General features: G+C 38.6%; 1 pseudogene; it reads right to left on the bottom strand.

Annotated features, from left to right (window-relative positions):
* Positions 1-10,604: 10,604 nt before the first annotated feature.
* LOC132520275 (NADH-ubiquinone oxidoreductase chain 5-like) lies at positions 10,605-12,288 on the bottom strand (annotated as a pseudogene).
* Between the last annotated feature and the right edge of the window lie 360 nt (positions 12,289-12,648).

The following is a 12,648-nucleotide window of genomic DNA, read 5'->3' as shown; positions in this document are numbered from 1 at the left end:
TTGCATATATTGAAGAATCCTTGCATTCCTGGGATAAATCCCTCTTGACCCTGTTGTACGATACTTTTAATGTGCTGTTTGATTCTGTTTGCTAGTATTTTGTTGAGGATTTTTGCATCTATGTTCATCAGTAATATTGCCCTTAGTTTTCTTTCTTTGTGACATTTTTGTTTGGTTTTGGTATCAGGGTGATGGTGCCCTCGTAGAATGAGTTTGAGAGTGTTCCTCCCTCTGCTATATTATGGAAGAGTTTGAGAAGGATGGGAATTATCTCTTCCCTAAATGTTTGATAGAATTCGCCTGTGAAGCCATCTGGTCCTGGGATTTTATTTGTTGGAAGATTTTAAATCACAGTTTCAATTTGAGTGCTTGTGATTGGTCTGTTTATATTTTCTATTTCTTCCTGGTTCAGTCTTGGGAGGTTGTGCGCTTCTAAGAATTTGTCCATTTCCTCCAGGTTGTCCATTTTATTGGCATAGAGTTGCTTATAGTAATCTCTCATGATCCTTTGTATTTCTACAGTGTCAGATGTTTCTTCTCCGTTTTCATTTCTAATTCTATTAATTTGAGTCTTCTCCCTTTTTTTCTTGAAGAGTGTAGCTAATGGTTTATCAGTTTTGTTTATCTTCTCAAAGAACCAGCTTTTAGTTTTATTGATCTTTGCTATCGTTTCCTTCATTTCTTTTTCATTTATTTGTCATCTGATCTTTATATTTTATTTCCTTCTGCTAACTTTGGGTGTTTTTTGTCCTTCTTTCTCTAATTGCTTTAGGTGTAAGTTTAAGTTGTTTATTTGAGATGTTCCTTGCTGCTTAAGGTAGGATTGTATTCCTATAAACTTCCCTCTTAGAACCACTTTTGCTGCATCCCATAGGTTTTGAGTCATCATGGTTTCATTGTCATTTATTTCTAGGTATTCTTTGATTGCCTCTGAGTTCTTCAGTGATCTCTTGGTTATTAAGTAGTGTATTGTTTAGCCTCCCTGTGTTTGTATTTTTTATAGATCTTTTCCTGTAATTGATATCTAGTCTCATAGTGTTTTGGTCAGAAAAGATACTTGAAACAATTTTAATTTTCTTAAATTTACCAAGGATTGGTTTGTGACCCAAGATATGATCTATCCTGGAGAATGTTCCATGAGCACTTGAGAAGAATGTGTATTCTGTCGTTTTTGGATGGAATGTCCTATAAATATCAATTAAGTCCATCTTGTTTAATGTATCTTTTTTTTTTTTGCGGTACATGGGCTTCTTACTGTTGTGGCCTCTCCCGCTGCATAACACAGGCTCTGGATGCGCAGGCTCAGCGGCCATGGCTCACGGGCCCAGCCACTCCGCGGCATGTGTGATCTTCCCAGACCAGAGCATGAACTCATGTCCCCTGAATGGGCAGGGCAACTCTCCACCACTGCACCACCAGGGAAGCCCTAATGTATCATTTAATGCTTGTGCTTTCCTTATTTATTTTCATTTTGGATGATCTGTCCATTGGTGGAAGTGGGGTGTTAAAGTCCCCTACTATGATTGTGTTACTCACGATTTCCCCTGTTGTGGCTGTTAGCATTTGCCTTATGTATTGATGTGCTCCTATGTTGGGTGCATAAATATTTACAACTGTTATATCTTCTTCTTGGATTGATCCCGTGATCATTATGTAGTGCCCTTCTTTGTCTCTTGTAAAAGTCTTTGTTTTAAAGTCTATTTTTTCTGATATGAGAATTGCTACTCAAGGTTTCTTTTGATTTGCATCTCCTCAGTTTCAGTCTGTATGTGTCCCTAGGTCTGAAGTGGGTCTCTTGTAGACAGCATTTATATGGGTCTTGTTTTTGTAACCATTCTGCCAGTCTATGTCTTTTTGTTGGAGCATTTAATCCATTTACATTTAAGGTAATTATCGATATGTATGTTTCTATTACCATTTTCTTAATTGTTTGGGGTTTGTTATTGTAGGTCTCTTCCTTCTCTTGTGTTTCCTGCCTAGAGAATTTCCTTTAGTATTTGTTATAAAGCTGGTTTGGTGCTGAATTCTCTTAGCTTTTGCTTGTCTGGAAAGGTTTTAATTTCTCCATCAAATCTGAATGAGATCCTTGCTGGATAGAATAATCTTGGTTGTAGGTGTTTCTCCTTCATCACTTTAAATATGTCCTGCCACTCCTTGTGGCTTGCATAGTTTCTACTGAAAGATCAGCTGTTAGCCTTAAGGGGATTCCCTTGTATTTTTTTTTGTTGTTTTTCCCTTGCTGCTTTTAATATTTTTTCTTTGTATTTAATTTTTGATAGTTTGATTAATATGTGTCTTGGCGTGTTTCTCCTTGGATTTATCCTGTATGGGACTCTTTGTGTTTCCTGGAGTTGGTTAACTATTTCCTTTCCCTTATTAGGGAAGTTTTCAACTATAATCTCTTCAAATATTTTCTCAGTCCCTTTCTTTTTCTCTTCTTCTTCTGGGACCCCTATACTTCGAATGTTGGTGCGTTTAAGGTCTCTGAGACTGTCCTCAATTCTTTTCATTCTTTTTTCTTTATTCTGCTCTGCAGTACTTATTTCCACTATTTTTTTTTCCAGGTCACTTATCCATTCTTCTTCCTCAGTTATTCTGCTATTGATCCCTTCTCGAGAATTTTTAATGTCATTTATTGTGTCGTTCATCACTGTTTGTTTGCTCTTTAGTTCTTCTAGGCCCTTGTTAAACGTTTCTTGTATTTTCTCCATTCTATTTCCAGGATTTTGGATCATCTTTGCTATCATTATTCTGAACGCTTTTTTAGGTAGACTGCCTATTTTCTCTTCATTTGTTAGGTCTGGTGGGGTTTTACCTTGCTCCTTCCTCTGCTGTGTGTTTCTCTGTCTCCTCATTTTCCTTAAGTTACTGTGTTTGGGGTCTTCTTTTCACAGGCTGCAAGTTCGTAGTTCTTGTTTTTGGTTTCTATTCCTAGTGGTTAAAGTTGTTTCAGTGGGTTGTGTAGGCTTCCTGGTGGAGGGGACTAGTGACTGTGTTCTTGTGGTGAGGCTGGATGTTGTCTTTCTGGTGGGCAGTTCCACATCTGGTGGTGAGTTTTGGGGTGTCTGTGGCCTTTTTATGATTTTAGGCCGCCTCTCTGCTAATGGATGGGGTTGTGTTCCTTTCTTGCTAGTTGTTTGGCATTGGGTGTCCAGCAGTGTAGTTTGCTGGTCGTTGAGTGGAGCCGGATATTGGCATTGAGATGGAGATCTCTGGGAGATTTTCACCGTTTGATATTACATGGAGCTGGGAGGTCTCTTGTGGACCAGTGTCCTGAACTTGGCTCTCCGACCTCAGAGGCACAGCCCTGATGCCTGGATGGAGCACCAAGTGCCTGTCATCCACACAGTCATGTGTCTGTATGTAGGAGGCCTTAGTTCCTTGCCACATGGATCTCTCCTTAGGGCTGCTTGAGTGTCCTCATGACATGGCATCTGGTTTCCCCCAGGATGTATAATCTGGCCCGTGGTCCCCAGGACTGTTGTGGCTTCGGCTGCTGGGGCCCCTCCAGAGCTGGCAGCCTCAGTGAAGCTGCCCTCCCCTCAGGCTCCAGGGCAGTTCAGTTTCAGAGGAGGGAAGAGGTCCCAAGCCAGGTGGTCCAGCTCTGCAGAAATGTGGGCTCCATTCTCAGTACCACATTGTTTTAATTATGGCAGGTCTTGATGGTAAATCAGCTCTTAATTTTTAAGATATTCTTTGTTGTTCTTGAATCTTTTTTCATATACATCTTGTGACCAGCTTCTCACATTAAAAACATATTTGGGAATTTGGAATTATCTGATATTTTAAAGTCACATTCATATGTATATATGTAATATATGTATGTATATATAAAATATATATTTATACATACGTATGCATATATATATATATAACACACTTATGTATGCATATGTACACACGCATATTCTGGGAGCACTATATTCTTGTGATATTGAATCTTCCCATTCAGTAAGATATCTCTCATAAATATCTCTATGATTTGCAAAAAGATTTTATATATTTTCTTCATAAATTTTTTGCATATCTTTTATTATCTTTATTTATAGGAACCTTATGTTTATTGTTGTATGGTAGCATGGAGAATTTGAAGTCTCAAGGGTAGGTTCAATTCCTATAATTCTAGAAATAAGAGGGCTTAAACCTCTATTATTTACTCTATGAAAGTAACTCTTTTATCAGACATGTTTCTTATGTTTGTGGGGGGATGCTTGCCATTATGATGGGTAGTGATACATGTCATATGCACAGGGCTAGTGTTAAAGGCAGGAAATTTTTTCAGAGTAGGTGTATTAACTGGTTATATCAGAATCGAGGGTAGGATGCTCGAATTCATAGGAAGGATATTGTTAATAACAGTGTTTTGATGATGAAATTGATTGTGTATTGTTCTGGTGTATGTGGGTTGTGAAATACTCCCAGGAACAGGATTTTTGTGAATATATTTATTATGATGATATTAGTGTTATTCTGCTGGGGAAAACATAGGGAAAGGGTCTGCTGCATATTCTACATTAAAGTCAGATACGAGCTCGGATTCTCCTTCTTTTAGGTTGAACAGGGCTCGGTTGGTCTCTGCTAGGGTAGAAATAAATCATATTATGGCCAGTGGTCATGATGGAAAGATCAGCCATAGTTGTTCTTGTGTTGTGGTGAGGGTTGATAGGGTGAAAGACCCATTTATTAGGAGCACAGATAAGAGAATTATTGCTAGTGCTACTTCGTATGAGATTGTTTGTGCCACTGCTCACAGAGCCCCGATTAGTGCATATTTTGAGTTGGAGGCTCAGCTGGACCATAAGATAGAATACACAGTTAGACTTGATATGGCTAGTATAAATAGCACCCCTAGGTTTACGTTAATGAGGGGGTATGGCATGGGTAGGGGATTCATATTGTTAGGGCTAGAGTCAAGGTCAGAACTGGCATGATGATGAATATGGAGGTGGAGGAGGTAGCTGGTCATAGTGGTTCTTTAATGAATAGTTTGATTGCATCAGCAATGGGTTGAAGTAGGCCATGTGGTCCTACAATTTTCGGTCCTTTTTGGAGTTGTACGTAGCCTAGAATTTTTCATTCTACTAATGTTAAAAATGCTATGGCTAGAAGAATAGGGATAACAAGCCTTAGAATATTGATTATAAACATTTTGTTAGGGAGAGGATTTGAACCTCTGGGTATAAAGGTTTAAGTTTTACACAATTACCAGGCTCTGCCACCCTAAATAAACCCTGGTCTCAGGTGATTGTTTTTGCTTATTAAGTTGAGATTATATCATTAATTACTTTAAAGGCGCTTGCTTGAGGTGGGCCTTATTTCTCTTGTCCTTTCGTACTGGGAGAAATACATAATAGAGAGAAGCCAATCTGGATCACTCTGGTCTGAACTCAGATCACGTAGGATTTTAATCATTGAACAAACGAACCTTTAATAGCGGTTACACCATTGGGGTGTCGTGATCCAACATTGAGGTCGTAAACCCTATTGTTGATATGAGCTCTAGAATAGGATTGCGCTGTTATCCCTAGAGTAACTTGTTTTGTTGATCAATGTTTTCGATCAATAAGTGATACTGTGCTTTGACTAGTGAGTCTAAGCTTTAATCACTAGGAGTTTTTTTGTGCTCCGAGGTCACCCCAACCAAAATTGTCAACCCATGTGAAATTTCGTTATCCCTTGATGGTTTAATCATGTTTTTTTGGATTAACTAATTGAAGCTCCATAGGGTCTTCTCATTATTTTTCGGTATCCCTGCCTCTTCACAGTGAGGTAAATTTCACTGATTAAAAGTAAGAGACAGTAAAACCCTCATGTGGCCATTCATACAAGTCCCTATTTAGAGAACAAATGATTATGCTACCTTTGCATGGTCAGGATACCACGGCCATTCAACAGTTGTCACCGGGCAGGCAGTGCCTCCAATACTAATAATGCTAGAGGTTATATTTTTGGTAAACAGGCTGGGTTTGTGTTTGCCGAGTTTCTTTTACTTTTTTAAATCTTTCCTTGGGTGCACACCTGTGTTGGCTTAACAGTGTATTTGATAAATAGTTTAGTGTTGGGCTGTATTTATTTACTGTTAACTATCACTATATTATTACTTGCTGATGTAAACTTGTGCAAGGAGAAATATCTCTTGTTACTCATATTAACAGTATTGCTTCTATAATTTTATAGATTAGTCCAGTAATAAGACTAGGAGTTAATTTATTTAACATTGATATTAAGGTATATTTATTGTTGAGCTTGAACACTTTCTTAATTGGTGGCTGCTTTTAAGCCAACTGTGGTGCTGTTTATTTTTACCCTCTAGTTAAGGTTGTACCCATTTCTGAAAAGCTGTACCTTTTTAGACTAACATTTAAATACACATTAAAACCTATAAAGGGTCCTTAGTGTTATTTAAATTTGAACTGAAATTCTTTTTCTGGACAACCAGCTATCACCAGGCTCATTAGGCTTGTCACCTCTACTTATAAATCTTCTATTTTGCCACATAGATGAGTTTGTTCTAATAACTGTTCATAAGTAGCTCGTCTGGTTTCAGGTGGTTTAAGTTCTCTTTCTTAAAATTTTGCTAGTTAAATCATTATGCAAAAGGTACAAGGGGTAAGCTTTGCTTTCTGTTACTTTTAATGTTTCTTTCATCATTCCCTTATGATACTTTCTCTATAGTGCCATAAATATTTAAATTTCTATCTCCTATAATTTAAATGTTAGGTGAATGTTTTATTTGATTGGTTCATGCTAATATAATGGGAACGGGTGTGGGCTAGATTTAGTTCAAGTCATTCACAGTTTATGAAATCTCCTAGGTGTAAACTAGGTGCTTTATTTAAGCTATGCTTTGGTTTATCCAAGCACACCTTCCAGTATGCTTACCTTGTTACATCTCCTTTCACAAAATAAACTAGTATTTGCCAGTAGGTTATGATTTTTGTTATATACTTGAGGAGAGTGATGGGCAGTGTGTGTGTGCTTCATGGCCTTATTCAATTAAGCACTCTACTCTTAATTTACTACTAAATCCTCCTTTGGTTTTTAGGTTTCATAAAAACTTTCGTGCAGGTAAGAGAATGTTCTTGGTGTGGAATATGTAGCCCATTTCTTCCCACCCCATGGGTTACACCTTGAGCTAACATTTTTATGTGCTATAGTTGCACTTACTTCTATTCCTTTTTAGGGTTTGCTGAAGATGGCCGTATATAGACTGAATTAGCAAGGGTTGGTGAGGTTTATCGGGGTTTATTGATTATAGAACAGGCTCCTCTAGAGGGGTGTGAAGTACTGCCAAGTGCTTTGAGTTTTCAGCTGTTGCTAATAGTACTCTGGTAAATAATCTTGTTCTTATAATTATTTGGGTTTAGGGCTAAGCATAGTGCGGTATCTAATCCCAGTTTGGGTCGTAGCTGTCATGTAATCAGGACGTGCTAAAGTCACTTTCTTAGTCTATCTTTACTTTAATTACGGCTTTTTACAGCTTAATTAAAATTTAACTTTATTTTGTATTACTCTTTAACGTTTTAAGATGTATTTCTATTAACTTGGGTTAATCGTATGACCGAGGTGGCTGGCACGAAATTTACCTACCTTAATTAACATGGCTTAGTCGAACTTTCGTTTATGGCTTAATTTTTATCACTGCTGCCTCCCGTTGGGATGTGGTCGAGCAAGGCGTTATGAGCTACTGGTATAGTGTGCTTGATACCTGCTCCTTTTAATCTTAGTGATTTAGAGGGCATTCTCACTGGAGTGTGGATACTTGCATGTGTAATTCTGTTAAAAATTAATAGAAAGGCTGGTACCAAACCTGTGTGTTTATGGAGCTAGCAAGCTCATCTAGGCATTTTCAGTGCTTGCTTTAGATGTTTAAGCTATATCAACTTGTTGTGTACAGGTGATATTTATATGGCTGTGTTCTGCGGTTTGTGTCGGATTTAGTATTAAATTTTTGATAAAGTAGTTAATGAATCTAGGGGGATGTCTGTCTATATGGGTAGTGAATATCTAAATAGTTTATTGGTATGATGGGGGTGTTTTTGAGGTTGCCTGATTTGATGGGTGCTTATTTTTAGATGAGGTGGGGAAAGTGGAATGCTAGTGTTTATTGCACAGGTATATACATATAATATTGTTATGTCCTATAACCACTGACTGAATTGTACACCATGGATTGTCGATGCTGGTAAATAATTTCCAATTTAAGTCCAGCTACATTTTTTTTGACTGTGTTAAGACCTTTTAAGGTCATAGCTGAGTCCAAGCATCACCCCCCTAAAAATTAAAAAATACCAAGTGCATGAAACCACAGTTATGTGTAAGCATGGGCTGATTAGTCATTAGTCCATTGAGATGTCTTATTTAAGGGGAAAAAGTGGGCCATTTTAGATGAGATGGCCCTGAAGTAAGAACCAGATGTCTGACAAAGTTCATTAATAGAAACCCTCACCTGGTGCTTAAGCTCATGGTCTAATGGACGGGATAGGCATGTTGACTGGGAATGATTTGACTTAATGTACTATGTACGATTAATAATCTATACATACTACGTAATACTAATAATATGATGTACATGCTTATAAGCATGGGGTAAATAATGTAATGCACGATTATACATATAATATGTACATATGGGGTGTATGTACTTATTGATGTGGTAGTACAGTTATGCATGATGTACATAATAGTTTGTGATAAGATGAGCTGTTGTAATACTGACATAGTACTTAACAGTTCTGTAAATGTCCTAAAATAAAATTTCAGGGAATAGTTTAAGTAGTATTCCAGCTTTGGGTGCTGGCGGTAAAGCTTGGGGCTTTTTCCTTGAGTCTTGGGGAGGTGTGTCGTTCTCCTTTTCTGGTTTACAAGACCAGGGTAATATGATATACTACAAGGACTCTTCATTTTAGGAGATTGTTTTCAATGATGCTAGTTACTGGCATTAGTACTAGGATTAGAAGAAAGCATAAAATAGATGTTAGTTGTCCGATAATGATGAAGGGGTGTTCTACAGGTTGTTCTCTGATTCATGTTAGTGTTAGTAGATCTGCTACTAGTACTCAAAATAAGCGTTGGCTAAGGGGTCGGAATGTTATACTTAGTTGTTTGGATGTGTGGAGTATTGGGACAAATATTAAAATTAGGATTGAAAGTATTAAGGCTAGGGCTCCTCCTAGTTTGTTAGGGATTGTTCATAGAATTGCATATGCAAATAGAAAATATCACTTTGGTTTAATGTGTGGTGGTGTGTTGAGTGGGTTTGCTGGGGTATAGTTGTCGGGGTCTCCTAGTAAGTTGGGTGAGAATAGGACTAGTATTAGTGAGGCTAGAATTAGTAACAGGGCGCCTAAGATGTCTTTGTGTAATAGGGGTGGAATGGAATTTTGTCTATGTCAGACGGGATTCCTGTGGGGTTGCTGGATACTGTTCCGTGGAGAAATAGTGGGTAGACAGCTGCTAGTGCTGTAATGATGAAAGGGAGAACAAAATGGAAGGCAAAATATAGCGGAAGAGTTGCCTTATCTACAGAAAAGCCACCTCAGATCCATTCGACAAGAGTAGTGCCAATGTATGGGATTGCTGAGAGCAGGTTGGTAATGACTGTTGCTCCTCAAGATGATATTTGTCCTCATGATAGCACGTAGCCTATGAATGCAGTGGCTATAACTGTAAACAGCAGAACAATTCCAATGTTTTATGTTTCTAGAAAAGTGTAGGATCCATAATATAGACCACGTCCTATGTGAATGTAAAGGCAAATAAAGAATATGGAAGCTCCGTTTGCACGTATGTATCAAATGATTCATCCATAGTTAACGTCTTGGCAGTTGTGTGTTACTGATGAGAAGGCAGTTATTGTATTTTGTGTGTAGTGTATTGCTAGGAACAAGCCTGTTAGGATTTGTAGAATTAAACAAATTCCTAATAGAGAACCAAAATTTCATCATGACGAGATATTTGATGGGGTTGAGGGGTCAGTAAATGCACTGTTGATGATTTTTACTGGTGGGTGTGATTTTCAGATGTTGGTCTTTGGTGTTCTTATAGTTGAATGACAATGATGATTTTTCATGTCATTAGTTATGGTTAGAATCCATGTGGGCATGATGATGACATATATTGTATTTATTTTAAGGGTTATTTTTGTGATTAGTTTTGTGGGGTTTTCTTCAAAACCTTCACCTATATATGGGGGCTTTGGGTTGATTGTGAGTGGCGGTGTTGGGTGTGTTGAATTTTGGTGGTTCACTTTTATAGGCTTGATGGTGTTTTTGATTTTTTTAGGACGGATTTTGGATATGTTTGGTTATATGATGGCTATGGCCACTGAGCAGTATCCTGAAGTTTGGGTTTCTAATAACACAGTTTTGGGGACATTTCTTTCAGGATTGGTAATAGCGTTTTTAATGGTGCTGTATGTTTAAAGGACGAAGAGGTGGAGGCTGTGTTTAATGGGCTGGGAAACTGGGTTATTTATGACACTGGTGATTCTGGTTTTTTTCCCAAGGAAGCTATGGGGCTTGCAGCATTATATTGTTATGGTACCTGGTTGGTAATTTTTATTGGCTGGTCGCTGTTTATTGGCGTTGTAGTTATTACGGAGACTACTTGCGGTAATTAAATAAAAGCATGCTAAGGATGAGGGTAATAAGGAACGATAGGAAATATAGTTTGATAAGGCCTTTTTGGCTTGAGACTAGCATGGAGAGCTTTAATTGAATAAGGGATGTGGTTTTTGGTAAAATCTTTTCTAGTCAGATTAAGTCTAAGAGGAGGATGCTGATTTTTGGCTTATTGATAGGTCTAGGTAGGGAGGTAAATGGTGCATGATAGTGGGGAAATATCCTAAAAGACTAGAGAATTTGAGGGTATTTGAAGGGTAAATAAATTTTAAGTTTTGTGTGTTAAGATTAATTTCAAGTGCTAATACAAAGCCCAGGATGGTCACTGTAAGGGCAGTTAATTTTAGGTATAGGGGCATGGTTTTTAGGGGGACCTTTGTTGGGGGGATGCTGCTGGAGATAATAAACCTGGCAAAGACACTTCCAGTTAGTAGGCGTTTGATGGAGCTAATTAGGAGTGGGTTGTTTTCATTGATTGAGGTTAAGGGAGAAAAGGGAGGTTCCCCTAGTAGTGCGGAGAAGATAATGCGAGCATTACAGACAGCTGTGAGGGAGGTGGCAACTAGCATTATTCACAGGGCTCAGGTGTTGGTAGAAGACGCGTTAGCAGTTTCGATGATCGGGTCTCTAGAATAGAAGCCGGTGAGGAAAGGCATTCCTGTCAGTGCTAAACTTCCAATAATAGGGGCTGTTGTGGTGAAAGGTAGAGGTTTGAATAGGCCTCCTATTTTTCGAATATCTTGTTCGTCATTCAGGCTGTGAATAATAGATCTGGAGCATATGAATAGCAGGCCTTAAAAAAAGCATGTGTGCAGATGTGCAAGAACACTAGATAGGGTTGGTTGATGCCAATTGTTACCATCATTAGGCCTAATTGGCTTGAAGTGGAGAAAGCGACCATTTTTTTAATGTCGTTTTGGGTGAGGGCACATATTGCTGTGAATAGGGTGATAAGGGCTCCTAAGCATAATGTTATGGTTTGAATAAGTTTGTTGTTTTCTGTTAAAGGGTAAAATCTAATAAGCAAGAAGATTCCTGCTACCACTATTGTGCTTCAGTGGAGTAAGGCTGATACAGGAGCAGGGCCTTCTATTGCTGAGGGGATTTAGGGGTGAAGTCCAAATTGGGCTGATTTTCCAGCTGCAGCTAGTACGAGTCCTACGAGGGGGAGACTTGAGTGATTTAAGTCTAGTATAAAAATATGTTGCAGGTCTCATGTGTTTAGGTTAAACAGGAATCGTGCTATTGATACAATAAATCCAATATCCCCAAGGTGGTTATATAGGATTGCCTGGAGAGCAACTGTGTTTGCGTCTGTTTGCCCGTCTCACCACCCAATGAGCAGGAAGGATATAATTCCAACTCCCTCTCACCCAATAAAAAGTTGGAAGAGGTTGTTGGCAGTAACAAGAATTAGCATGGTGATGAGGAAGAACTGTAGATATTTGAAGAACCGGTTAATGTAGGGATCTGAGTGTGTGTATCATATTGAGAACACCATAATGGACCACGTGGCAAATAATGCTACTGGTACGAATGTTATTGAGAAGTAATCTATTTTGCAGCTAAGTGTTAATTTAAGGGTTTGAACAGTGATCCAATGTCAGTTTGAAATAACTATATCTTGGCTTGTGTGGACAAATATTCTTGGAATTATGCTGGTAACGAAAGCACATGAGACATTATATATATTTTTTTCTTTTCAGTACGCGGGCCTCTCACTGTTGTGGCCTCTCCCGTTGCGGAGTATAGGCTCCGGACGCGCAGGCTCAGCGGCCATGGCTCACGGGCCCAGCCGCTCCGCGGCATGTGGGATCTTCCCGGACCGGGGCACGAGCCCGTGTCCCCTGCATCGGCAGGCGGACTCTCAACCACTGCGCCACCAGGGAAGCCCGAGACAGTATTTTTTACATATGATGAATATTTGTTGCTTTTGTAAAGATCTGTATTAGTTACTATAATTGGGATTGTTAGTATAAGCTATGTGACCAGAGTGAAAGAGGAGAATAGGTTTATTACTTTTACT

The sequence above is a fragment of the Lagenorhynchus albirostris genome, chromosome 5, assembly GCF_949774975.1.
Source record: "Lagenorhynchus albirostris chromosome 5, mLagAlb1.1, whole genome shotgun sequence".
NCBI classification, from domain to species: Eukaryota; Metazoa; Chordata; class Mammalia; order Artiodactyla; family Delphinidae; genus Lagenorhynchus; species Lagenorhynchus albirostris.
Note: the sequence above shows the minus strand (reverse complement) of the source record. Positions and strands in the feature narration are given on the sequence as shown.